Raw genomic sequence first — 26,617 nt, 5'->3', positions numbered from 1 at the left:
AGCTGAAAGGACAGGAATCTATTAATATTAAGTTAAATAATCATGCCTCTTATACCAGGGCATCATCGAGATTTTGGCTTGGGGTTTTTAAAATATTTTCAGCTTTGGGGTTCTCATAAGCTATCCTGTTTTGATGCTAACCCCCATATAAACTGTCATTATATTTATCATGGATGAGGCCAATATTCTCATCCTGACTGGGTCCCTAGACATTGTATGGCCTTGGTGGCTGCTCTCATGCGTTCAAAACGGTTCATGGTGTTGATTCCTTTACAAGGACAGTAGCGGTCCATCTCATGTTGAGCTCCCTGCTGTTGTCAGCAGCTTGCTGCCCTCTACGTTAGTTTTTGGAGACAAAGAATTAAAGGCATTCTTCTGGAGAATGGGTGAAGTGCCCTGGATATAAATTTCTCTCCTTCATGTGCTTTGCAGGGTCTCAAAATCATGGCCTTCAAAGTGCCGTACATAGCCTGCCGACCGGTTTAGCAAGCTGAATGAATCAGAGTTCTACAGAGAAAACAGATTCAACAGAACTAATATACGAAGAGATTCATTAGAAGGCATTGGCACAAAATTATGGAGGCTGAAAAGTTTCGTGATCTGCTGTCTGCAAGCTGGAGACCCAGGAGAGCCAGTGGCGTAGTTCAAAGACTGAGAGCCAGGGAGCCAGCGGTGTAGATTCCAGTCTGCATCTGAAGGCCTGAGATCCCAGAGGGCTGGGGGCCAGAGACCAATATCCCAGCTCATATAGTCAAGCAGATAGCACATTTAATCTTCTTCTGTCTTTTTGTTCTATACTCACTGCATTGGATGATGGCCGCCACCCACCTCCCGCCAGCCCCCACCGTGCTCCAAATTAGGGAGGAATGTCTGCTTTACTCAGTCCACCAACTTAAATGCCAATCTCTTCCAGAAACCCCCTGACAGATGCACCCAGAAATAATGGTTAACCACCTATCTGGGAATCGTTGACCCAATCAAGTTGACAAACAAAATTAACCATCACATGTACCCTGGTCCATAATCATCTGCGTTGTAATTTCTTCTTCCCAACTCCGTAGACACTTTTCCTTATAACCTCTGACAAGCACTGGCGTGATTTGGAAACAGCATTATAACCTTTAAAAAGAGCAGATGTGTTTTCTGTTTTCTGTATTTATTCATTTCACAACACTCCGTTGGCCAGAATGTTGACAGTTACATGGATTTAAACATGTTATGAATAAAAATTCCTTTTAGTCGCAGGAAAATGAGTTTGCATATATTTTCTTGAGCCCGAGGAGGTGACGAGGGATAGTGGACAAAGCTGGACGAGGAGTGAGTTGAGCTGTGGTCTTGTTTCAGTCCCCACCCCCGCATCTCTGGATTGTAGGCTAGTCCCAGACTCCCACCTGTCATCCTGCCCTGCATTCATGGAATAAGAATTAACTCTTTCACCTCTCAGGTTTTGTCAGGGTCTAACATTCCTTGTTTCCAAATAATCATGGCTGCTGGGTACTGAATACTTATCTGAATCAGATACTTTGTGGGGACCTACATGGGTCACCCTTTTAATTTACTCATCAGAAAAGAAGCTAAGGCTTACCGAGTTAAGCAACTGTCCTAGAAAAGGCACCTTTTCTTCAACTGGATCCTAATGAATGGGCTAATTCATTTCTGAAGTGAAACAGAGGTTTCAGAACAGAGACAGAGGTCAGCTGGGTTTCTTAACACATCTTTTGTTTCTTTTCCTGCCTTTGCTTTATCTTTCTTAGCCCTCAGGTGGGCAGAATTGAGTCATTAAAACTCTTCTTTCTATGACTCGTTATTGACACTCGTCTACATGTAAGGCTTTCACATTAGTCTCATATTTTTCCTCTTCATCCCCTGCTGCTATGTGCACTCACTATAGTGTATTTTAATCTATGACTTTGCAATCCACTTTCCCTGTGTTTATTTAGACTTATGTACCCTTGAAAAATAATGTCATTTAGTGTCCGTGGTTTTGATTTACATAAATGCTGTGAAACTTTTAATCTCATCCATTTTTCTTTTTGCACTCAACACTATATTTTGAGATCCCACCCATGTTGCTCTGTGTAAATAAGTCTTGTTCATTATGTGTGATGAACTCATAGTATTCCATATATCATATCAGTTATTTTCCTTATCAATTTCCCTGATAACAGACATGTAGATTGCCTTCAGATCACTGTTACCACAGTCTGGGATGTGCATCTTCTTTTTTTTTTTTTTTTTTTTTTTGGTTTTTTTTTTTTTTTTTTTTTTTTTTTTTTTAATTTTTTTTTTTTTACTTTAGGTTCTGGGGTACATGTGCAGGTCATGCAGGATTGCTGCATAGGTGCATACTCTATCCGGCATTTCTCCCCATGTTATCCCTCTCCACCCTTCCCACCCCCCGCTGTCCCTCCCCTAGTCACCCCCCAACTGCCCCCAGTGTGTGATGCTCCTCTCCTTGAGTCCATGTGTTCTCGTTGTTCAACACCCACCTATGAGTGAGAACACGTGGTGTTTGGTTTTCTGTTCTTATGTCAGTTTGCTGAGAATGATGGTTTCCAGATTCATCCAATTCCCTACAAAGGACACAAACTCAACATTTTTTATGGCTGCATAGTATTCCATGGTGTATGTGTCACATTTTCTTTGTCCAGTCTATCATTGATGAGCATTTGGGTTGGTTCCAGGTATTTGCTACTGTAAACAGGGCTGCTATGAACATATGTGGGCATGTGTCTTTATAGTAGAACGATTTATAGTTCTTTGGGTATATAGCCAGTAATGGGATTGCTAGGTCAAATGGAATTTCAGTTTCTTCTTCTAATATGTCTTTGTACCCATCGATATTGAATTTCTTTGAATTGTATGCCCAGGAATTGCATTGTTGGTCATAATTTCACTGAGTTTTGTTGGGTGGCTTTCTAGAAAGGCTGCGCCCCTTTAACCTCCGCCACTTGTGTATGAGGATTACAACTCCCCGCATCCTCACTAGCACTCGTTATGGTCTGGCTTCCAATTTCTGCCAATCTCTGCATTTTAAATGGCGTATCATTTTTTATTTCATTTGTTATTTATCTGATTGCCAGGGAGGTAGAACATTCTTCATACGATTTTTAGCCATTTGGTTTTCCTCCTGTGATTGGCCTATCTATACCTTTGCCCACTTTTTTATTCTTGCTATTTCCTAACTTGGCTGGTTTGCAGAATTATGACTTTCTAATTTGCCTGATTATCTAATAGGGTGAATTTTTCTCCCTACCTTTCCTGCTTTGAACTTCATTTTCACTATTGACTTAACTGGATTACCAAAAGTTTATTATATTTTAATGACATACTTTACATAGACATAAATTTTAAAACAATTATTTTTCTGTTGTAGTTGTCAATAGCTTCTCATAATCTGCCATTTCTGTTTTATTGATAAAAATTTTCTTCATTTGTAATATTTCCTAATATCTAGTACATAGATCGTCTTTTTTGGTTTTGCTTTAACTCTTTGAAAATAGTTTTTTTCCACATAAATTTTAGAATCACTTTTGCATGTTAAAAATCCTTCTGGGATTTTAATTGTAATTACATTGAATTTAGAGATTAATTAAGAAAAATTAACTCTACAAAGGTGAAGCAAGCTGTGAATATGGTGCTTAGAGTTCCATTTATTTAGGTCTTTGGTATTCATAATTTTAAATTCTTTTTATCTGAAACACCCTGTGTCTTCTTTGCTTAATGTCTACATTACAGTTTTTGTTGCTACTATGAATGGTATCTTGTATTATATTTTATATTAAATTATTGTTTTTATGACAAGGCTGTTGAGTTTTGTATATTATTTTAAAAATCTAACAAATTTGCAGAACTCCTTTATTAATTTTAATATTTTACCGGTATTCTCAGGTTTCCCATGCATCTGATCTGTATCTGGTATTGTAACTGTAAATAATGACAATTTGGTTTCCTTCCTTCCTGTTTCTAATGCATTGATCAGGGCTTCCTGTACCTTGCTGGAGTGGCAATGACACCAAGATATACATGTCTAATTTCTAACTTTAAAGGAAATTGCATCTAAAATCTCAAAATTAAATTTGATGATTGTGGTAGATCATTTCTACCATTTAGGATCTTCGCCTTCATGGTAAGTGAAAATGGTCTGTGAACAATTTTTTCTTCTTGTACTTGATTTGGTATCAAGACCATACAAGCCTCACAAAATGAGGTATACTTTCTCCTTTTTAGTTTTAATTTGTGCCACAATTAGTGTAAGACAGGGAGAATCATTATAGCAATAGCCATTCTCTCTGTTTTCCCCACATGAATAAATGGCAACCAGTTATCAGGCTAAAAACATTGATGCTTCCATTTCCCATTCACGTTTTATTTCTGAGCAAATCCCACTGCCTCCACCTTCACAATACTTCTCAAATCCAGCCAAGTACATCTCACCACCACTACTTCCACCCTCATCTAAGCCTCCGTCATATCTGAATGATTCCATGACTTCATACCTAGATTTCCTGTTTTTGTTTTACCTCCTCATAGTGTATTCTCAATAGTAAAGCACAAATAGTACACAGTAAAGCAGTCCCAATTTAAAGCACGAATCAGATCATGTGACTCATGTTGCCTCCTATTCACTTCCTTCGTGAGGGAGGAATTCCAACTTTAGGGTTATGGGCATGGCTAATGGTAAACACATGGCACCCAACACTGGACAGATGAGGTTGACACAATTGATTAGTCACATCTACTCATAGTCTAGGAGAGGAGAACACTGCATGCCGCGGCTGACACACAGGGGTTGCACTTGAGGACAGAGTAGGCCATCAGGCGCTGTGGAAGGCAGGCTCTGCAGTATCAAGCGGGTGTGGTGCCCGCTGGTTCCCACAGGAGGATGTGATTAGTTGTTTTAATAATTCCATAAGCTAGCAAGGAACTGAAATCCATTTCTCAGAGAAAAGCAGTAACTGCACGTGGTCCATTTGATAAGAGGGTTGTATGCTTGGGGAGGATAATCGCAAAGGGAATTTGTAATTAGGCCGTCTGAGGTCCTACTTTTCCTGAATGTTGAGGCAGCACATAATACTGGGGCTTAATTTCAAACCTTACAAAACAGATTCCCTGGTCAAAACTTTCCTGTGGCAACTACAAGGTTCTTCATGGTCTGAAAACTGGCCTGATTTTCTATCCTCCCTACACCCCCAAAGACTCCACAGTCCAGTCACAGCAACCTGCTTGTTCTCACTCAGACACATCAAACATGCTTTCACCTCCGGCCTTAAGCTCTTGCTTCTTCCCCTACCTTGCGCCCTCTTCCCCCAAATATCTCCACGGCGTATTTTCTCTCTTTCTTCAGATCTCTGCTCATTCCCTCAAAAGATAATACATGTAAATGGCATTATTTCGCATCTTTGAAAACTTTATTTAAATGGTATATTGCTATATGTTGCTTTTCTTTTTTATTACTGTATTCTTTAAAGTCCTCCATATTGCTACGTTGAGCTGTGTTTGATTCGTATAAAATGAATGAATGTTTATTCCATTGTTTGACTACAACAACATTTATTCATCTCATCGCCTGTGGATGAACATTTATGTGGTTTCCAAGTTTCTTCCATTAAAACCATGGGTCACTGAATAGCCTGCCAGGTCTCTTTGTGAACATATAGGAGATTTTTTTTGAGAATATGTAAAAATATGTGGAATTGCTGATCAAAGAGTTCCAGAAGCTTGCTGGGAGTTGACCTCCATGGTGATGTTGGGAGAGTCCTGTGCAGTCTTCCTCCTGCTGAATATCACAGAAACTACTGGAAGATCTGAGAGACCCTGAGACCTAAAAGAGACACTGGCATAATTTAAGTGCAAAAATTGTCTCCATCATTCACAGGAGGAACTTCTACTGTCTGTGAGAGGAGTCCCCGCTTCTGGTACTACATCCAAGGACCACCCTTTGTGAAGCATCTGTTGCCACTGTGGGAATGAACTCTGGGAGCAGTTGCTATAACAAAGAGTGTGAAGCTGGGAGGTCTTAACTCTTCGATATCTCTTAGATATGCTGCGTTTTCTCCCTTGGGCTTGCATGAGTCACCATTTACCTACAGAGAAGAACGAGCACTGGCCTTTGTCAATAGCCCTCACCGAGTCGAGAGATAACGATTTCCCCATGGGAATCCTTGGTGTGGATTAGATGCCTAGAAACTATGGAAAGAAACTCAAAACAGCTTCAGAGCTCCTGAATTAGAGCCCAGCTTTCAGATTCCTGGTGAAGAGTGGCCAGGAAAAGATGGCTGCGTGGACATGTGCAACTATTTACTCTCTCGCTTCTCTTGTCTTTATTTTGTATCTTCTCTCCCTTTCCTTCTTCTTTTCTCTCTTTCTTTCTCACTTTCTTGGTCCTCTCTATAGGGCATTTCACCACCAATGGGATTTCATGACCCCACTTTGCCTCTGTAGTGTTCATGTTTTGAAACCAAAGGAAGCCAGTGGAAGAAATGTTTAATATTTTCCAAAACTATTAAAATTCAGAAGAAATTCATGCACACTGAGCTAGCCCCTCCCTAGCTCTTGGACTTTGGCTCATCTGTAAGAGCTGTGTTCTTGGTATAGATCTTTTTGGTGCATTGTAGGAGTGGGTTCTCCTCCAGGAGGTTATCATAGAGATCTCTTGGGCCCAAGAACCTCGCAGAGACCCAGGAAGACGGCTGTCATGGCTGGTTTTGATATGGGAAACAGACTGGCTAAACATTTCTCCATGTACAGCACCATGATACATGTACATCCATTTCCTTCAGAAACAGGAGCCTGATGCCACATGGAGTAAGAGATAAAACATGAATTGAAAGTGAGGAGAGTTGAGTTCTGATTCTACCTCTGCCATTGTCTAGCTGGTGACTGGGCCAATTGTTTACCCCCCGGGCTTTAATTACCTCATTAAAACATGAGGGCTTTGGTGTCAAAGACCCATTCTCTCAAAATGTATTAAGCATCTACTTTCAGCAACTATTACTTCACAGTTGATTTTTGTTCTGAAATGTCTTGATGTTGGAAGGTATTACAAACTGTTTTTCTGTGTCTGAGGTCACTTGAATTGTAATCATTTGAGATCTTTAAGTGAATTTAGAGATGCCATGTTACTAAAAGACTGCATGATTTCTCTGTCCTAAACTCATTCCAGGGCTGATGGAGGATCTCTGCTATTTTCTCATCTTTGCAATTACCACATAGCTGTGGGACGGGACGTGTTGTCAGCCTTCTTGGTTGATGTAGTTGCCTGTTCCCTGCTTGCCTTCCAGGCATGTACCTGTTGGGGACACAATGTCATTGGAGTGAGACATAACCCCTCTATTTCCCAGCCTCTCTGCCAGTGACTCATGATGATCGTGTGCCAGGCCCGCCATACTGCACCTAGCAGGATACAATCTATTTCTAAGCTTCACAGTGAGTGGCATTGTTTCAATTAAATATTTCCCACTAAGTAAGGATTGCAGTCTCCTCCAGTGGTTTCCCAAAGGGCATTTTCCATGAAATTGGAAGGAACATTCTTTCAAGGAGGCTGGCAAAGGCATTCATCTCATATTAACCATTGTAAGAACAACTTGCTTCTTGAATGTGGCTGTAATATGTATCTTGCCAAAGCACCAAGTTTCTCATGTTACACCCCAATCCAAAAACTGCCATCAACCCCCATTGCCTGTAGAATTCATGTTGTTTCTCTGCCTCTTTTTTCTTTTTTAAGAAAAACCCTCTGTTGTCTGGTCCCATCTTACTTCTTCATCATTATTATTATTTCCCATTGTTTCTGTCTGTCTATTTTTTCAGCTATTCTCAAATAAACATACATCTATCTCTGGGGGAGGGGAGAGGACAAAACAAAAATCAGCAGTAGTTGATTATCTACTACTGCTAAGCACTATCGTAGATGTTTTCACATTTGTTATTTTATAGCTGAAAAACTAAGATGCAGAGAGGTTATGTACATTGCCCAACTTATCAGTGGGCAAGTTGTTCTCAAGGCCTGTTTGACTTTGAGCTCATGATGATTCTGCTTTACACACTGCCTAATCTAGCAGTTCCACACCCCAGTCTGATAACTGCAGGGTTTTTCTGGAAGTCACTCCTGGAAGATGCCCCAGCACCTGCTCCTCCAGCCCTTCCCATTGCCTTTGTAAGCACTTAAACCCCTGCATTAAATTTATTTCTGCTGAAATAACTTGGGTGACTTCTAAATCCTGACTCATACAGTCTATCATCAGGGAATGTTTTTTATATAAACATTAATATCGAATAATCGTAGAGCTTGTATTTCTTTCAGCCCTGCCTCTTTATTTTATCAAGGAGTAAACTGGAACCAGAGAGGTGGAAACAATTGTCCAACATCACATAAGCACTTTGTGACAAAGTTCAATTACCTTTTGCCCAGAACAAAAGGGACCAAAATGACAGGCTGAAATAAGTGTTTCAGGGGCTTAGAGGTATTTAGCCTGGGGCCAAATCCTGATGAAAACTTGCTAGCTCTGGCTTGTTAGAGAAATCATTCACCTCCCTAGCCCTCTATTTCTTCATTTGAGAAATGAGGATGACAATAACCTTTTGCAGCACTGTGGAATACTGGGAGGTTACGTATATAACGCCTAGTACAGCATCTGCCTCATCATATGCGCACAATAAATAGTATTTAGGTGCATTATTCTCAATTTCCCAAAATTAGCAAGGCCAGACTCCTTCGCTTTGGGGACTAACAGGGAAATGTCCAATAAAAACAATCATCCTTTAGTTCTCACTCCTGCCTTGCTCTGAGAGGCTGAACAAATACTACGAAAGCAAATCAGGTGCCTTGTGGACTAAGACTAATGATACACCATATCTGACTCAAACGCTTCGTTTACTTTTGCACTCAGCAAAGAGTAAAATGGTTTCTAATCAAGTAAGGAGTTCTCAAATTTTATTCATATTGTATAGTACTGGGCTCAAAAGGGGATGAAAACATTACTTTTTAACATTCTTGCTAAAGAAATGTTCAGCATACTCCATGTTATTCTTCCTTAATCCTTTTTCTTGCATCAGAGAAGGTGGAGTAATAAGAATCTGTCTTACAAATATGCATGGGTTTATTATAATAATGTTATTTTCTACTTTCAGCTACTGTTGAATGAAATGCAAAAGGCATTGTGGAATTTGTACTTGCATTAATCACTTTTTAAGTCTCTGACTATAATAGGCATTAAAGATTTCTAGAATGCCCAGGGTTCTGAGTCATGGGGAGCTGCAGGTGTTTCTAACGCACCAACTCTCATAATGCTGAAACACTCTCCCATCCCAGTTACTCAAGGGAGCCAACCAATGAACTATATCTCTTCATGGAGAGATGCACATTAGGATCACAACATCGCAAAGACGCTCCCTCCCTCTCTTCCTTCCTTCCCTTCCTTCCTTCCTTCCTTCCCTCCCTCCCTCCCTCCCTCTCTTCTTTCTTTCTTTCCTTCTTTCTTTCTCTTTCTTTCTCTCTCTCTTTCTCTCTCTCTTTTCTTTCCCTCTTTCTTTCTTCTTTTCCCTCTTTCTTTCTTCTTTCTTTCTTTCTTTCTTTCTTTCTTTCTTTCTTTCTTTCTTTCTTTCTTTCTTTCTTTCTTTCTTTCTTTCTTTCCCTTTCTTTCCTTCTCTCTTCCCTCCTTCCTTCCTTCCTTCCTTTCCCTCCCTCCCTCCCTCCCTCCCTCTCTTCCTTCCTTCCCTTTGTTTTCAAAATTTTGCTCTTGTTACCCAGGCTGGAGTGCAATGGCGCCATCTCAGCTCACTGCAACCTCTGCCTCCTGGGTTCAAGCGATTCTCCTGTCTCAGCCTCGCGAGTAGCTGGGACTACAGGCATGTGCCACCACACCCATCTAATTTTGTATTTTTAGTAGAGACGGGGTTTCGCCATGTTGCTCAGGCTCAAACTCCTGACCTCAGGTGATCCGCCCGCCTCAGCCTCCCAAAGTGCTGGGATTACAGGCATTAGCCACTGCGCCTGGCCCAAAGACACATTTTTCTAGGCAGTACCTGGTTGCTGTACACCAGTTACCAGTGCAGGGAATGTGCGAACACAGCCAAGAATCTGGACTGAAATTCAGAAGGCTTTTAATCCACTATTGGTAGTGAATATTTCTGACTCAAGTCTCAACAGAAAACAGAATGCACTCAAGATGGTAACCAAAGAACATTCAAGAAGAGACTATTTGTGGAGAAATAAACAGGATCAGAAGGGACTCTGAGGCACCAGGGGACTGATGACAGTGGGTAGTCATTACCACCCATATATTTGAAGGGACAAGAAGAGATCTGGCAGTTGTCAGAACCCAGTCGGAGCTGTAATGTGGGAGAGGAGCCCTTGATGGGAATTTGCCCATCAGTAGAGGAATAGGACCACCACACTCCGGCAAAGAGAGGAGTCCAAAACACTCTAACATCTCTTTCCCACTTTCTGACCGCTTACTAGTGACCCCCTTTGGCTGAACCAACAGAACTCCGTTGACACGGCCCACGCAGGGAGTCTCCTACAGCTCAGGCAGAGCTAAAAAGGTGGAAATAGATTTGGAGGGGCAAATCAAAAATAACCCATGTGGCAAGCGTGTGAGTCCAGGGAAAGGCACAAATACAGTTTCATTTTTGTTTATTTGTTTTGTCTTGGTTTGTCCTGCATTGGAATGGCTGTGTGACTAATTCACACTTATTGATGAGAAAAATTATCTACTACATACTTGTACTGGATCGATGGCAATCGAAGGGTTCAGTTCAATTCTCTAAGCAGCTGAATTCTCTTAACTACCTGGAAGGGTATATCACATTTTTAAGCCATACAAAGATCCTCAAGGCTCTACATTCCAGACAGTATTCTTTATTTGTTGGGATTTTCGGAAGCCCAATGAGTGACACTCCTGTTCCTTTCAATCTCCCTATGTTGGGAGATTGAAAAATCAAGTAATTGAAAAATCAGATTGAAAAATCAGCTTCCCCTTTCCATACTCTACCTTGGCCTAAAAAGAAAGAAAAAAGTAAAAAAGAAAAATCAGCTCCCCATGACTCGGAACCCTTGGCATTCTAGAAATCTTTAATCTTTATATTCAGAGACCTAAAAAGTTATTAATGTAAGTATAATTCACAATGCCATTTGCATTCCATTCCATAGCAGTTGAAAGTACAAAATAACATTATTATAATCAACTCATGTTTGAAAGACAGATTTTTATTACCCCCCCTTCCCTTATGTAAGAAAAATGATTGAGGAAGAATAACATGGAGTATTTAATATTTAAGCTGATATTAGACAGCAAGGTTTAGTAGGAAGGCCAAATGAGCTTACTAAAATTGTGCTGCAGCATCAAATGTATCCACTCAGTCACCGGCAAAGCAGGAAAACTGCAGGTTTTGCCCGCAGGGGCAAGGTCTTTACTGCTAACCTCTGGAGCAGATGAAAATACATGCTTTTTCCAAGTGGGATCTCTTAGATCCCTAAAGAGAGATGGGAGCTGAGGCACCATGCTCAGTTCCTTACCTCATTCAGGGGTTAGGTCTGTCCTTGTTCCTTGGTGGAAGAGTGAGTTACCTGCCAACAACATGCAAGGAAATATGAAAACAGACAAAGCAGGCAGTCCCATGGTCCATCCACCCATTATTCCCTTTCTGATAGTAACCTCCAGGGGTGTTCTTTTATGGGAAAAGGTGGTCCACTTGTCCCCCAGGCTTTTAAGAAATGTATCAGTGCCCATGTCTGACTTCCCAAAACCCTGGCTTGACCTGTGGACACTGATTTGTACAACTTCTCGGAGAAACCAGTTCCTTGTTTTCCTCCCCATGGATCCTCTGTGCCCCCAAACTGTGGGATGGACAGCAGGAGACCAGCCTCCACCTCCCCTTCTGTCCTCCAGGTGGCAGGAGCACCATCCAGACTGTTCAACAGCCTCAGACCAAGCCTCAAACCAAGCCAAAGATAACAGTGTGTTCACACACAGAAACATGCTGTGCTTCTCCGGATTCCCAGGAAAGCAAATCCCACTGAAGGTCAATAGTGATGCACTGTGTATAACTTAACTTTGGGTAGGAAGAACAAATATTAGGCCTCAGAACTTCCCTTTGTCAAGGACTCATGAGCCTTCTCCTGGGTCCCGTCTGATCCTTTATTAACTGGGTTCTTTCAAGCCCTGTGTATTCAGTGTCACAAATTCTAGAGCAGCCGAACTCAAGTACCTAGGCTAGAAAGCTGCTACAGTTGCTTTGGAGAGAGCAGCCAGGAGTAGCACATACCCTCCTGCCCAGGCCCCACTGACTCTCGGCTCCAGGCTGCCTCTCCTACCCCAGAAATTCATCCAAATACAATGCAACAGGGGCTACCTTCTCACTCTACTGGTCAGAAACTAGAGCTATGTATACAACTGCCTACTTGATATTTCTTCTTGGATGTCCTGAAGGAAACTGTCCCACCTCTGCCCCAAGATTGGTCCTTCTGCAGTGTTCCTTTTCCATTGCCAGTGAAGGCATTCCTACCTAGCCAGATGTGCAAGGCAGAAACCTAGAAGTCAGACCTACCTCAACCCACATCGAAGTCATGGCCAAGGCATTTCTGTTGAGTCCGAGTTCTCTCTTGAGTCCCTCCACTCCCCTCCATCTCCTCCTCTACTCCGGTGGTCTGTGCCACAGGGCAAGTCATCTCTTGCCCTACCAATTCTGCCTGCATTCGGTCTCATCCTGCCTCCAGTTCAGCTCCACTCTGCAGCTACATATTTTTTTCCAGAATGCAAATCTCATCATCTCACTTCTCTACTTTAATGCCCTTCAATAGCCTCCTCTTGCTCTTGGGAGAAAAATGAAGGCCTAAAATGATCCACTAGAACTCATCCAGCCCTTCATGCATCTGCACCTCTTTTTGAGCCGCACTTCTATGGACCTCCCCTCCTTAGTATCCTGCTCCTCCAGGTACTGCTTTTTCTCCCACCAAAGGGCCAGTGCATGTGCACTTTCTCTGGGGTGCTCCCCTCTGTGCAGGTTGAAGGCTTTAGGTCTCAGCTAGTGGGACTTCCTCAGGGCCCCTTTCTGACTTTCTGGAATAGACAAAGCCTCCCCCACTACATCTTTCCACAACAAGCGTGGGCATTCCCCCTTCAGAGCACTTGCTGCAGCTGTCATTTGTTGTCACTTAGGTGGATTATTTAAAAATGCTTATCTCCCAACTAAAAATGTATCCCCATATGGGCAAGAATGACCTCTATTTTTGTTCAAAATGAAGTGTATTTGCAGAACCTGGCATGAAGATTGCTAGGGTTTCTGTAAACATTTGTTGAATGAATAGCAAGGTTTTCCTCAAACACGCGCAGAGCAGGAATATTCCTGTGGTGTTACTTCCACTCTGAACTGTTCTTCTCCAGCTCAGCCTGGCTCCCTCGTTTGGCCAGCGTCTAGCTCAGGGTAGGCATTTCGACTCTGTGCCAACCCTGAAGGGCAAAACCACTAGGGTGGGCTCCAAGGACAAAAGGACCAACACGAAAGTTGTTCCACTAAGACCACACCAAGCTCCCAGAGTCACCTCATGAACTTAAGTATTGTCACCACTATAGAAAGTTCCTGCCACCAAACTGCCAATGCTGCCTCCATGTGAGCAATTAGGTTGTGCCAACCAGAGTCCTGCTGGTCTCTTTCTGCTTTAGGCAGAGGGCAGATCTCAGCTGTGTAATAGGTATCAGAAACTCTCAGCTCCCTCTCACTCTGTCCTCTCCTTTTCCTCTTCTCTTTCTCCTGTTTAATTCCTTACTGACCACACTGCTTAAACATGTTTCCTGCCAGGGAAAATGTAAACCAAACCCTCTGCATACAAACCAGCTGTGAATAGCCAGGTCAACATGACAGAGTGGTCTCAGTACATACCCATAGAAGTGGGGGACTTTTGGCCTGACATGGTGGCTCATGCCTGTAATCCCAGCACTTTGGGAAGCTGAGGCAGGTGGATCACCTGAGGTAGGGAGTTCAAGACCAGCCTGACCAACATGGAGAAACGTTGTCTCTATTAAAAATGCAAAATTAGCCAGGCATGGCGGGTATACCTGTAATCTCAGCTACTCAGGAGGCTGAGGCAGGAGAATTGCTTGAACCCGGGAGGCAGAGGTTGCAGTGAGCCGAGATCGTGCCACTGCACTTCAGACTGGGCAACAAGAGCAAAACTCCATCAAAAGAAAAAGAAGTGGGGACTTTAACTAATGGAGGTTAGTTTGTAGAAAGGTGTCTGCCTGTGCCTTTCAGAATACGTAGTCTCCCATAGTGTGTGTGAATGTGTGTGTGCGCACATGCGCACGCATGCGTGTGCTCAAGGTACATGTGCCCGTAGTGTGAATGTGCATGAACCTGTGTGTATGTGTCTGTAGCATAAGTGTGTCTAGGGGACCTGGGGAGGGATCTGTCTCTACATTCCACAGACGGCCCTCTCACTTCCACAGCAGCTTCCTGAGGTCCCCATAGGAGATTCTGGGGCAATTAGCGACCATCTCCTGTGTAGTCATGGGAATCCACTTTACAGACCACCAACTACAGGGAGCAAAATTGACTCTTCTGATGCCACCTGAGATCCACCTCATTGTTGCGCCAATCTCACACTTTTTCTAAGCTGTTCACAGCCACTGACTCTACGTGGCAGGGATGACAGGGTAGGCTTGCCTGTTCCTGGCTGACATAGGCTGCCTCTGACAGCTGACTTTTACTCAAGGACTGCCTAGGGGGCCTGAGTGGGTCTTTATACTCTACAAGGCCGCAGGTGCCTCCTCCAATCTTTCCCTGTTAAGCTTGCATCGCAGTGGGTTGGCTCCCCCAGCCACACCAGCTAGGACTCTACACATCTGTCTCTTGCGGGCATTTTCCGATTCAGTCCTTGCATGTTTAATCCCATTTTAGGATCTGCATCTTTGAGGTCCCAAATTAACACATCTTCTTACTTGTCTCCTTTGGAGAGCAGCACATCCAATAACAGTAAGACCTTCCAGCCATGCTTTTCTGGGACTTACAGACCTTGAGACAAGAAAGGATGGGAAAACAACATTCAAACCAACCATATTGGCCAGGCGCAGTGCCTGATACTTACAACCCCAGAACTTTGGGAGGCCAAGGTGGGCAGATCACCTCAGGTCAGGAGTTTGAGACCAGCCTGGCCAACATGGTGAAACCCCATCGCTACCAAAAATACAAAAATAAGCTGGGCGTGGTGGCAGGTGCCTGTAATCCCATCTACTCAGGAGGCTGAGGCAGGAGAATTGCTTGAACCCAGGAGGCGGAAGTTGCAGTGAGCCAAGATCGTGTCATTGCACTCCAGCCTGGGCAATGAGAGCGAAACCCCATCTCAAAAAACAAACAAACAAACAAATCACCCATATCTAGGGCACGTACATATAGGTGGACCATACACAATACGTATTTTTTACGTAAATTAAGCAGTTTCCAGAAATGCCCTTCAAAAGTAAGGAAACAATTCAACAGCATTCTGGGGTTTGTCAGTCCTTCATCCTGATAAATTTCTTTTGGAAGGATCAGAAGCCAAAAAGGAATGCTTCGAATCACAAACGGAAGGAAGGAAACTAGCTGAGGGAATGAACGAAGCATCTGTTTTGAAGTAGAGTTGTCAAGGCTGTGCCATGGAAGAGGAAAATGAAGTTCACAGCTTCACAAACATTCTTGGATCAAATAGTCCATCAGAGGAATGGTCTCATTTGCATATGCATGCCATTTATTCTCATTTGATATTCGTATTCATATATGTGCATATAAATGAAGTCATTTTAATCTAGGAAATGATCTGTCATTCTAATCAGAGGGTGTTTATTATTATTAAAAATAACTACAGCATTTATTCAATACTTACTTGCTATTGCCAAGCATTATGGTAAGCATGTCACATACACTTTCATTTATTTTCAACTTATAGAAGAGGAAATTATGTGCTGTGATAGGATTCTGCAAACTAAAGACACGATTTTATCCCCTGTGACTTTTTTTCTAAATTGATTTATTTTTAATCATTGAATCAGTTGCCAGACCAACTAATCATAAGATTCTAAGAAGGGAGCTGCATGGGCCACTTCCAGAATAACTAAGGCAGGGAGAGTGTAAGCCTTGCTCTAGGTCACACCCTGAGCAAGGGCAAAAGCAAGATTCAAACTTAAGATTGTTCAACTCCAAAGACTTCTTTCTGTTCCTTAGAACAACAGTGAGCACTTAACAGTAGAGTTACATGCTTTAATAACAAAGTCCATGATTAAAGAAATTGTTGTGCATCTGAATACAGAAATGGCACTTCAGATTTGAATCTCAGCTCTGGCTCGGTTGTTAAATCACCTTGACAAACTGAACTTTCTCTTGGGAAAAATGAGCCTATCTTCCGGAAGGTACGAAAGGGCTAATGATCCTGAAAAAGCCCTGCTTCTCTCAGAAGGAGTAAAAGGAATAACAAAGAATAATGAAACACTATGTCAACATAGTGTGCAATGGACTGGCTTAAATCAAACACATTTTAGCTTCTTATAGCATTAGGAATCGTATAATCATGGCCAAGTTATGTTTTCCTCACTTCCTCATGGCCACAGAAAATTCCAAGTTGCAAAATGAAATTTAAAAAAAAATCCTTTACTTCTTTGAAAATTATTCACTCCTTTCCGCCTGTTTGCTCCCTGAGAAATATTTTTGAACAGTGTTTGCTACCCCCTATTTATAACTTTCCAGTTTTGGCAGGTATGGGAAAGTTTATAAGTGGTTTGTTTTCTTTGCTATATCCAGTGTTGATTTAGGTCGCTTTAGCCACTGAAACAATTGGAAGCACTTTCAAGGAAGGCAAAGTCTGTTGACGACTGATAACATTGTAAAATCCAGATAGTCCGAATCAGGATTTCTTTGGGGGGCTCAGATCAGTTAGAAAATCTTAACAGCGCCATGATTTGAATAATTATCTTTGCTTTTGTGTGTGTGTGTGTGGCTGTCGTGGAGGAAGTTTGCCCTTGACATTGGTAGGAAAAGCATCTCCCAAACATTTTCCCAGTCATTGGTGACTCTGGGTTTGATGCTGACTTTAACAGCTAGGTAAGAAAATGTGCCTGTGGTGCTCTGTATCTGAGTTGTAAATATCTACCTTATGAGCCTATGTCTAACATCCAGCTTTTCACCAATTTTTCATGCTGACCAGAAGCAAACATTCGTGGTGCTTTTGTTTAGGAAAGATACCTGGAATTTCTAGGGTTTGTTTCATAAATGTCTGAACTAAATAAATGCCTTTGAAAGCCACTAGAATTATAGGCATCTTTTTTTCCCATCTGGCATGTTTGTATGGGTGGTATGGTTGGGCTTTTTTTTTTTTTCTGGATTTTTCCACCCTTTGCCTCCCTATAATTTGTGGGCCTTGAGAAAAGTCATGGTTTGCCCTGTAAATGTAGAGGGCGAGCTTGTTAAATTAGGGTCATTCCATTTTTTCTTGTCGCCTGGATTCTTGTCTGTAGTGCTCTAGGGAGTGGGACCACAGGAATAAAGAGCTTCAACACTGAGCGATGGATTTCCAGCTTCAAACGCTGGAAAGATAGCAGCGTTTCTGAGATTAAATGGCTCCTGAAAAGTAAACCTCACTAGGGACAGGAGCAGAATGTGGAGGCTGCCCACCCGCCTGTCATCTGATCCAGTGGCAGCTCAGAGGGAATAAAACCATCAGATCTCCTAAAGACACTTAGGAGGACAGGAGGCCCTTGAATAGCTCCACCCTTCCATCCTTTGGGACTGCAGAAAAGGCAATTAACTCTCACACACACCTGGGAAACCAGGCATTTTTCCCCACATTTAAATGAGTAAGGGACTTTCTCCAAGATCACTCAGTCAGGTTAGGTCAACTCTGGAAATAGATCTGAGGCGGTGCCATACACATCCCTCCAACCTTCAGCCCCATCCGTCCCAACCCCCTGCTCCACCCCTCTCCCACCTGACTTCTAATTTGTAGGTCAATTATTTCCTTTTGGCTGTGGTCACTGATTTCCTCTCCTCCCCCTTTTAAAATTTTTTCTTCTGTGTTTTCCCCCAGCTTTATTAAGGTGTAATTGACAAACTGTATATATTTATGGTGTACAACGTGATGTTCTGATATATGTATACATTGCAAAATATTAAATCAAGCTAATTAACACATTTATTACCTTGTATACTTACCTTCTCCCTCTTTTCTTATTTAAAAATATTTAATTGACACATAAAGATTGTCTATCCCCCTTTTAAAATGTGACTAGTAGTTTAACAAAGTGTTTACATTTTTTTTTTTTTTTTTTGAGATTTTGAGAGAGTGTTGCACTGTGGCCATGGCTGGAGTACAATCTCGGCTCACTACAACCTCTGCCTCTCAGGTTCAAGCGATTCTCCTCCCTCAGGCTCCCGAGTAGCTGGGATTACAGATGGCTGCCACTACGCCCAGCTAATTTTTTGTATTTTTAGTAGAGACAGAGTGTCACTATGTTGGTCAGGCTGGTCTCAAACTTCCGACCTCGTGATCTGCCCGCCTCGGCCTCCCAAAGTGCTGAGATTACAGGCCTGAGCCACCGCACCCGGCCTAATTTTTTTTAATTAGGAAAAAATTCAAATATATACAGAAGTAGAAATGAAGTGGCTTCGTTGTCTGGGGTAAATAACGGAGGTTCGTCATCTCATGCCAAAGAAATCAAGGACGCCGGCACACAAGAAGCAAGTTTAAGAGCAGAGGTTTAATACGCAAGAGGAAAGAGAAAAGAACTCTCCTGCAGAGAAAGAGGAGAGGGCCTCCGGGGTGCCTCTTCTGGTTTCATAGTGAAATGCACGGGGTTTTATAGATGAACTTGAGGAGGCGGTATCTGATTTACACAGGGCCCAAACATTGGTTGCACTAAGTGTGTCTTTTACATAGCACACAAAGAAGCTGGCCTCCCGAGTAGCTGGGACTACAGGTGCATGCCATCATGCCTGCTAATTTTTGTATTTTTAATAGAGATGGGGTTTTACTATGTTGGCCAGGCTGGTCTCAAACTCCTGACCTTAGGTGATCTGCCCACCTCGGCCTCCCAAAGTGCTGGGATTACAGGCATGAGCCACTTAGCCTCTTCTGTCTGTTTCTATTCATCCTTTTCTTCCCGTCAAGTATTTATTTAAGAAACCAGATCAATTGTCCTAGTGCTCATTTATTTTCCCACTATTATTATACATGTATTATTTGAGGATGAAGAGTTAGAAAATCTCTTCCACCAAAATTCTAGCAACAAATAAAAAGCATTAAGTATAAAGAAATAAGCTATTATTAATGTGTAGATGAGGCCTAGGTGATGACCATACATGCAAGAAATAAAGAGAATGACCTTGGATTTTAGAATAGATTAGTAAAAAGTGTAATAATATAAACCCCGTGTTGTGATTTAAGCGTAGCACTTTTCTAGCGATACAAAGTACCTGAACAATAACTCATTTCTGAGGCACTAAATTGAAACTGAAAAAGAATGTACACTCATAAAATTGTCTGGACTGACCCTGGGGGAAATAGTCTTTTTTCTCTCCTGGTCAATTCCCCTACACCTTGTTATCTATTAATAATTTATTTTTAATTCCTGGATTTTAAAAACAGCTTCTTTATTAAGTTGCAATTGACATACAGTAAAGTGCATAAAGTTAAGATATACAATTTGATAGGTTTTGACATTTGAATATACTTAAGAAGCAATCACCACAATTAATATAATGAACATATGATTAGGCCCAAAAAAGTTTTCTTCTGCTCCATTATAATCTCTCCCTCCCAACCCTAACTACACTTGCCCCCTACCCCAGACAACAATTGATCTGGATTCCGTTACTATACATTAGTTTGCATTTTCCAGAAATTTCTGTAAATGAAATTATATGGTGTATAGTCTTGTCTGGCTTCATTGAGCATAATTATTTTGAGATTTGTCAATGTTGTACTGAGTATCAATAGTTCATTTCATTTTTTTTGCTGAATAGTGATTCTTCTTTTTTGTTTGTTTATATATATATTTGTATTGCATTTTAGGCTCTGGGGTACATGTGAAGAACATGCAAGATTGTTGCATAGGCACACACATGGCAGCGTGATTTGCTGCCTTCCTCCCCTTCACCTATATCTGGCATTTCTCCCCATGCTATCTCTCCCCAACTCCCCACCCCCTGCTGTCCCCCCCATTTCCCCCCAACAGAACCCAGTGTGTGATGCTCCCCTCCCTGTGTCCATGTGTTCTCATTGTTCAACATCCACCTATGAGTGAGAACATGCAGTGTTTGATTTTCTGTTCTTGTGTCAGTTTGTTGAGAATGATGGTTTCCAGGTTCATCCATGTCCCTACAAAGGACACAAACTCATTGTTTTTGATGGCTGCATAATATTCCATGGTGTATATGTGCCACATTTTCCCTGTCCAGTCTATCATCGATGGGCATTTGGGTTGGTTCCAGGTCTTTGCTATTGTAAACTGTGCTGCAATGAACATTCGTGTGCATGTGTCCTTATAGGAGAACAATTCATAATCCTTTGGATATATACCCAGTAATGGGATTGCTGGGTCAAATGGAATTTCTATTTCTAGGTCCTTGAAGAATCGCCACACTGTCTTTCACAATGGTTGATGAATAGTAATTCTTTGCATTCTGTTCCTGATTAACTGTGGTAGGATTTACAAAAAGTCTCTTATCTGGACCAATTTTTTTTTTTTTTTTTTTTAGGCAGAGTCTTGCTCTGCTGTCCAGGCTGGAATGCAGTGGCATGATCTCGGTTCCCTGCAAGCTCTGCCTCCCAGGTTCAAGCAATTCTCCTGCCTCAGCCTCCCGAGTAGCTGGGATTACAGGAGTGTACCACCATGCCCGGCTAATTTTTGTATTTTTAGTAGAGATGGGGTTTTGCCATGTTGGCCAGGTCAGACTGGAACTCCTGACCTCAAATGATCCACCCACCTCGGCCTCCCAAAGAGTTGGGATTACAGGTGTGAGCCACCTTGCTCGGCTCTGTGGACCACTCTTGAGCCTTTAGTGTCTTCAATACTTCTGAAGAGCCACTGGTCTTTTGATAGCCTGGGGCAAATCACGCTTCACTAAAACCCACTCCCAAAGGAATAAATCTTTCTACTATCATACTCTTTTGAGCTTTCCTGACCCCAGTTCAGATATGTAGGGATCTGAATTCACTATTGTCTTCCAATGCTATAATTATATGAGTAAGTAGGTGGTGGGAATGAGTAGAGTCAGAGGAATAATGACATTCATCTAATAAGTCATAGTAACATCAATTTTTTCTTAAAGGCAACCTCAAAATCCCTTTACCCACCAAACCTCTGAGTGCTTCTAGTGCTGTGGAATAGCTGAAGAATCCTATTTCTTTTCTTTTCTTTTTTGAGACAGAGTCTCTTTTTGTCACCCAGCCCAGTCTAGAGTGCAGTGGCACCATCAGGGCGCATCGCACCCTCAAAATCCTGAGCTCAAGAGATTCTCCTGCTTCAACCTCCCAAGTAGCTGGGACTATAGGCAGGCACCGCCATGCTTAGCTAATTTTTTTTATTTTTTATAGAGGGAGTCTTGTTGTGTTGCCCAGGCTGGTTTTAAACTCCTGGTCTCAAGCTATCCTCCCGCCTCAGCCTCCCAAAGTGCTAAGATTACAGGCATGAGTCACCACACCCAGCCAATGCTATTACTTTAGCTACTATAAGTTGTTTTTTACATTTTCAAAAGATTAAAACAATTATGGTAGAGAGAATGCATTTTCTGATATCTTATGCAAAGGATGTTGTTGTTTAAGACTCAATATTACTTAAGCATCCTTCAAAGATGGTGTTGATCTGGTGATTGTGAGACACGTCCAGAAACAATCATTCCAGAAAGAGAAGATGAACATAATCATGGTGAGAAGAGAGAGAAAGGGAATCACCGCTTTTTGTCTTGCTCCTAATCCAGATTATAGAATGAAAATAATGTTTCCACTCTATCTCCTATCCCCTGCTCTATTGTGATTTAGCACAGTTACAGGATGTCTTTTCACTAGAAAAGCTTATCTTCTTAAGAAAGCAGTCCTGATTTGCTTGGCACATACTGGCCATGAGCATTCGGCCTTTTTCCTTAAAAAGTCAAAAGGGGAGTGTGAGGAGGGAGTGGCAGGGGATCCGGGGTCATGATGGTCATTTTATTTCTTCCTAGAATACGATATTCTTTGCTGGTTGCCAGCATGCTTATTTTTATGTAGATTTGACCTTCACTGCAACCTTGAACAACTAAAATAGAATAAGATCACTATAAGCTACTTCAAAAAGCTTGGCTCTTGAAAGTATATAAAAATATAAGACAAAGGCAGGAAAACTAACCAGGCCACAGCTTTGAGCAAAGAATCATAAGGCTTCTTGGGCCTAGTTAAAATATCAGCTTTGTGCATATTAGATTCCATCCTTTGTTTGATTATTTCTGCAGTGAGTGCTGCCTTTATCGATTGTTAGAGTGAAATGTTCAAGAGCATTATATTACAATCTGCCTCTAAATGGCTTTTCAGAAATTTCCTGTAACTCTGAAGCAGAAATTATGCAGGGAACTGAGAGGAAAGCGACTAGACAGTTGAATTTCACCCAGACTTTTGCATATGGGAAAGGGATAAAGCATGGCTAAAGAGACTTATATTGGTTTTCTTAGTAAAGAGGGTCAGTTTCAGCTTATTATTATCTCATCACCAGAAACTACGCTGAATACTATATAAAGTCAAAGTGACAGGGGTTGCGGCTTTGAGGGTTACAATACTTTAAGGATGTCTTAGAGTCCAGAGCCTTTTGGCTCATGTTGCTCATTTGATGAGTCCCCCTCATCCAGCTCCTCCTACGTGTTCTTGCCTAAATGTCACCTTCTCCATGGAGCCTCTCATCCTTTTTCATGGATTTTTCCTTCTTTGAAAACCTTAGTTTTTAAACCACTGAATATCATCTATATATTATTTTCTTATATATATTATATATATTCTAACATATATTATTTCCTAATAGTTTCACATGCAATTATTTTATTTTATAATTAGACTACAAAATTCAGAGCACATCTTATACACTGTATGCCCTCCAGAGAAAGGTATAATGCATCGTGCATAGATGGAGAACTCTTTCTGTGTGTATCTCTCATCCCCCTCCTCCCGCCGGCTACCACACACGCACATTGGTTCTTTTAGTCAAAGAAGTGACTTATCCAAATTAATAATCTTTGGGTTATATATACTAGAAACCTCAACTCAACTCATCTTAAACAATAAAAGGAATTATTGACTCAACACAACTGAAAAATCTGTTTGTAGATGTGGTTTCAAGTGAGTCTCAATTCAGTGGCTCAAAGACCTCATTTCTTTCTGTCTCTCTGTTTTACTTGCCATGAAATTGGCTTAATCTCATAGTTCCTTTGATCACAGATGGCTGCTAGCAGCTCTTGGGACAATATGTGCATCATCATTCACACCTAAACTAAGGGACATTATTGTCCCAGCATCCCCAGAAAAGGTCCTGAGAATCACTCCGCTTGGACTAGCTGAAGTCACATGTTCAGAACTAACCATCCCATAGAAAGAAGTATGGATCAACTGATTAACTTAGTCTAGCTTCTCTGGAACCATATGGATTCCCAGAGCAAAATTAGGAAGGTCATATGGGCACATGGGAGCTTGACATGTGACCAACAATCTTCAACCAATTTTATCGACCTCCCATAATCTGCAAAACATAGCATCTCATATATAAGGGATTTGTTTGCTGGCTTTTCAATATTTTTATTTTAGAAAAAATAAAAGTAACCAATCTATAGCTTTGGCATTGGCTGGCCTTCACAGAGTTTGGCAAGCTTTCAGGGGGCCACATCAGTAGAACTTTTTCCAGGGATGATAGCTCCCTTCTGTTCACTGCCAATCACCACAGTTTTGTCTTCAAAAAAATGCAAAGAAGGAATGATAGAAAGAAGAGAAGGAAGGCAGGTGGAGGGGGGAAAGAGAAAAGGAAGAAAGGAAGGATGGAAAAGAGGGAGGGAGGGAGGAAAGGAAGGAAGGAAAGGAGGGAGGAAGGAAATGAATAAAAGAAAAAAAAAATGCAGTGCGTTTTCCAGGCAAACATAGAAGTGCCTGTGGTTCTGGCTCACTCAAGCTGGGGAGATTCCCTGGACCATGTCTGGGAATACAGTATTGAGAATGTACAATGAAGAGCCACCGTCATTTACTAGACCTCCCTTGTAATGGCTAGTTTCTTGTCAAATGAATACTAGATATTTTTAAGGGTGGGGTTGAGTTCCTTGAGGTAACATTTTCCTTAAATATGAACCTTGTTTCTTCTTGGCTTCATTTTAAACTCTACAGATGGAAGTCACATCCCATAGAGTTATACTTCTATGTTTCTGTTTCCAACAAGATCTGCAGCCATTTTTGCTGTCTGCAATAAGCTATAGGCCTATGAAAAGACTAAATGTACTTTCTGTCGGTGTGATTGACAAAGCAAAGCCTGGTTTTCAAAGCTCTGCCCACAAAAGCTAAGAACGGGAGAGAAGACACACCAGGAAAATGATGATTACTTCACTGGTTTGGGAATAATGATCTTGCCTTACGAAAAAGTCAACCTTCCATTTGAATTGAGTGTGGGAAGAAAGGGTGGCAGGTAGGGAAGAAGATAAACCTCTTCTAAGGAGGGTCTGTATAAAAGACATAAATCCACCACATGCTTTTGCATAACAGTAATTTTTTATTTTTTTAATTTTTTATTTTTCGAGACAATGTCTCACTCTGTCACCCAGGCTGGAGTGCAATGGCGTGGTCTCGGCTCACTGCAATCTCTGCCTCCCAGCTACAAGCGATTCTCCCACCTCAGCCTCCTGAGTAGCTGGGACTACAGGTGCATGCCACCACACTTGGCTAATTTTTGTATTTTTAGTAGAAACGGGGTTTCACTATGTTGACCAGGCTGGTCTCTAGCTCCTGACCTCATGATCCGCCTACCTCGGCCTCCTAATGTGCTGGGATTACAGGTGTGAGCCACCGTGCCTGGCCATAACAGTAATTATTTTTTAGTATAAATTGCAGACTTAGAAACAATAAAAATATTTTTCACTTTGCATAGCCCAATGTCGGAAAATATGATATACAAAACAGCAAAAAAAGAAAGGAAAGGGGATGAAGTAAAAGTAGTAAGAGAAATTCTTCCTTTTACTAAAAGATATCTACAGGTCCATTTAAATGACAAACTCCTTGGCCTTACATGATAGCTCAACTCTCCCCCAAAGTTTTTGGAACCCATCAACTTTGGAAAAGGAGTTAAGACTCAATCTTCAGTGGCTTGTTTAAGCTTGAATAAAAATGTGACGTATCGGCTTCACTTGTTCAGGAGACTTCAGTTTAAAGAGACTTTAAACACATATTTTAGTGTCTTCTTTAAACTTCTGCATTGAAAGAGATCTGGAAGATAAGAATTGTGCTTGCTTTTTGGAAGAAATCATATCACATGAGAGGCACAGGCTTCACTAAAACCAAACGATGTTTGGAGACACATTGTTCCGTCTTCAGGAAGGCTTGTCCGGACTGTAAGAAACTCCTGCCTCGTCCTGTCACCTGGAACAAGAGGGGATTTCATTTGCCAATGTGGGGCCCTTTAGGCCCTGTTGAGTCTTGGACTTTGTGTACCTGGGTCAGCCAAGCAAGAATCCAGGAAGGTACAAGGCATGCATTCAAAGATCGGTGTGTTCTTGGCAAGTGTACCTTGTGGGCACTGTTTGTCCCCAGCACAAGGCAATCCCCACTTTCTCAACCTTGTGACATTTGAATGTCTGCTAACTGCTTTCCTTATACTAAATGCTTATGAAAGGAGCACTCTACAATCACAAAATTTGAAAACTCATTTATATCTAATATTTAGACAAGATAAACTGGAGGTCATTGTGGTAACTCCTTGCCTCAAATGGTAAGAATGGTAACTTAAAAGTTTAAGAGCAAGCAGTTAAGCCAGGCACAGTGGCTTATATCTGTAATCCCAACATTTTGGGAGGCTGAGGTTGGAGGATTGCCTGAGGCAGGAGTTCAAGACCAGCCGAAGCAACACGGTGAGACCCTCATCTCTACCAAAAATAAAAATAAATTATCTAGGTGTAGTGGCGCATGCCTGTAGTTCCAACTACTTAGGAGGCTGAGGAAGGAGGCTTGCTTGAGCCTGAGAGATCAAAGCTGCAGTGAGCCGTAATTGCTTCTAAAAGACAGTAATGAGATAGAGGCTTAACAGGTGCTTCTAAGGTGTTTTCAGTTCTTAACAGAATATTCATGGCCTGATATTGTTGACCTGTAATAGTTGTTAGAGTATCAAGTGCTCCATTCTCTTTGCAAGATAATTTTCACAGCTATAGTACAATAGAAATAACATCAACCAGATTCTTCCTTCAATGTCAGGTGTGATTCTGGATATCAAATGTTAGTGGGACCCACAGAGAACTTGGAAAAGGCACAAAGAAGACTAAAAAGTCTGATTAGGCCAGGAGCCGTGGCTCACACCTGTAACCTCAGCACTTTGGGAGGTTGAGGCAGGTGGGTCACGAGGTCAGGAGATCAAGACCATCCTGATTAACACAGTGAAACGCTGTCTCTACT

This window comes from Cebus imitator, unplaced genomic scaffold, assembly GCF_001604975.1.
Source record: "Cebus imitator isolate Cc_AM_T3 unplaced genomic scaffold, Cebus_imitator-1.0 Scaffold344, whole genome shotgun sequence".
In the NCBI taxonomy this organism is placed as follows: domain Eukaryota; kingdom Metazoa; phylum Chordata; class Mammalia; order Primates; family Cebidae; genus Cebus; species Cebus imitator.
Note: the sequence above shows the minus strand (reverse complement) of the source record.